Genomic DNA, 2,995 nt, shown 5'->3' with positions numbered 1-2,995 from the left:
GGGGACATTTATAAGAAACCTGGTCATAAAATTTATCATGTTTTTTTAAATTACATAATTATGATAAAAATAGAGATTACGGGGGATATTAAACATTATTTTATAGAAAACTTCCAAATAAAATCTTTTTTTTTTTTATTTTAGAGAGATAGAGAACATGAGCAAGGGAGAGGAGGGGAGAGAGAGAGAGAGAGAGAGAGAGAGAGAGAGAGAGAGAATCTTAAGCTAGCTCCACGCTCAGTACAGATCCCCACACAGGGCTCATCCCACAACCCTGGGATCATGACCTGAGCCAAAATCAAGAGTCAGACACTCAACTGACTGAGCCACCTAGGCACTCCAAATCCATTTTTTAAAAGACACACTAGGGCCACCTAGGCACCCCAAATTCATTTTTAAAAAGACACACTAGAGCTTGCTTCCATGTCAGAGTATAGTTTTTCTTAAAATGTAATCTTTCATTAAAAAAATTAGTATTTTGAAATATCTTGTGAAAATAAATTTCAAAATCATTTCGACTTTTTGATATCAACAATTTAAATGTAATGATGATTGTTTCTTAAAGAATACACACTGGTTGATCTACTAATCTGGATTTTTAAAAATTTAAGTCTAGGGGCGCCTGGGTGGCTCAATTGGTTAGGAGACCAACTTTGGCTCAGGTCATGATCTGGCAGTTTGTGAGTTTGAGCCCTGCGTCGGGCTTTGTGCTGACAGCTCAGAGCCTGAAGCCTGCTTCAGATTCTGTGTCTCCGCCTCTCTCTGCCCCTCCCCTGCTCTGTGTCTCTCTGTCTCTCAATAATAAAGAAATGTTAAAAAAGGTTAAAAAAAATAAGTCTAAATTCTCCAAAGTTAGATTCCCCTGCCTCTGATTCCATGTATTTCATCAACACACATTAGTCTCTATTCATGGTCTTGTCAATTTACAATTAAGTTAATTCATGTATTAACAAATGTCACTCTGGAGGGGTGCCTGGGTGGCTCAGTCAGTTGGGCGTCAGACTTCAGCTCAGGTCATGATCTCATGGTCCGTGAGTTTGAGCCCCATGTTGGGCTCTGTGCTGACAGCTCAGAGACTGGAGCCTGCTTCTGATTCTGTGTCTCCCTCTCTCTGGCCCTCCCCTACTCATACTCTGTCTCACTCTCTCTCTCAAAAATAAGTAAACATTAAAAAATATTTTTTTTAAAAATGTCACCCTGGTAATCTATTTTTAAGGGCAATGACTATCCTTTAACAAATCTTAAAAAATGGAAGTCACTCTCAGATTTTGAGTACCTAATCTTTTAAAAATTGTTTTAATGTAGATTTACTGAGATATAAATTGTTCATAAAAATCGACACATATTTAATATATATTAAACACATATATATTATTTGAAGAGTTTGGATGGATGGATGTACCTGTGAAACCATAGCCACAATCAAGGTAACAAACATATTCATCACCTTTGAAAGTTTACTCTGGTTCCTTTGTTGTTTTCTTGTAGTAACTACACTTAACACAGCATCTACCCTCTTAATTATTTTAACTGCACATTTGTGGTTGTACCACAGATCTCTAGAACTTATTCATCTTGCATAACTGAAACTTTATGTCTATTTGAACAGCACCTTCCAACTTCTCCCTCTTCTAGCCATGAAAAACACCATTCTACTCTCTGCTTCTGTGAGTTTGATTATTTTAGAAACCTCATATAAGTGGAATCATGCAGGATTTTTCTTTTCATGACTGACTTCTTTCACTCATTATAATGTCCTCCAGATTCATCCATGCTTTCCCATATAGCAATATTTCCCCCTGTTTAAAGGCTAAATAACATTCCATTTTATGCATATGCTGCTTTGAATATAACCAAAAGAACTGAAATTAGGATTTTGGAGGGGTTATGTATACTTCCATGTTCATTGCAGCATTATTCACAGTAGTCAAGATATGGAAAACAAACTGTTTATCAGTAGATAAATAGATATAGCATGTAAACTTTGATAATACCCTTCCTCTATATAATCAATACTTGTATATAAAACAGAAAATTGCTTATACTGAGCCCATCTTGTTACATCAAAGATAAAAAGAGGTGAGTCTAGCAACTTTGATGTTACTAGATTGAGTAATTTGAGATATTTACTGATTTAATTATTCAAATCTACCAGATAAGTTACATATGAGATCTTCTCTATGACTAAAACTATACTTTTTTTAAAAAAAATTATTTTTTAAATTCACATCCAAGTTAGCATATAGTGCAACAATAATTTCAGGAGTAGATTCATAATGCTCCTTACCCATTTAGCCCATCCCCCCTCCCACAACCTCTCCAGTAACCCTCTGCTTGTTCTCCATATTTAAGAGTCTCTTACGTTTTATCCCCCTGTTTTTATATTATTTTTGCTTCCCATCCCTTATGTTCATCTGTTTTGTATCTTAAAGCCTTCATATGAGTGAAGTCATATTTGTCTTTCTCTGACTAATTTCACTTGGCATAATACCTTCTAGTTCCATCCATGTAGTTGCAAATGGCAAGATTTCATTCTTTTTGATTGCCGAGTAATACTCCATTGTATATATATACCAATTTTTTTTTATCCATTCATCCATCAATGGACATTTAGGCTCTTTCCATTCTTTGGCTGTTGTTGATAATGCTGCTATAAACATTGGGGTGCATATGTCCCTTCGAAACAGCATACCTGTATCCCTTGGATAAATACCTACTAGTGCAATTGCTGGGTCATAGAATAGTTCTATTTTTAATTTTTTGAGGAACCTCCATACTGTTTTCCAGAGTGGCTGCACCAGCTTGCATTGCCACCAACAATGCAAAAGAGATCCTCTTTCTCCACATCCTCGCCAACATCTGTCCTTGTCTGTTTATTTTAGCCATTCTGACAGGTGTGAGGTGGCTTCTCATTGTGGTTTTGATGTGTATTTCCCTGATGATGAGTGATGTTGAGCACTCTTTCATGTGTCAGTTGGCCATCTGGATGTCTTTT

The sequence above is a fragment of the Lynx canadensis genome, chromosome D1, assembly GCF_007474595.2.
Source record: "Lynx canadensis isolate LIC74 chromosome D1, mLynCan4.pri.v2, whole genome shotgun sequence".
Classification (NCBI taxonomy): Eukaryota; Metazoa; Chordata; class Mammalia; order Carnivora; family Felidae; genus Lynx; species Lynx canadensis.
Note: the sequence above shows the minus strand (reverse complement) of the source record.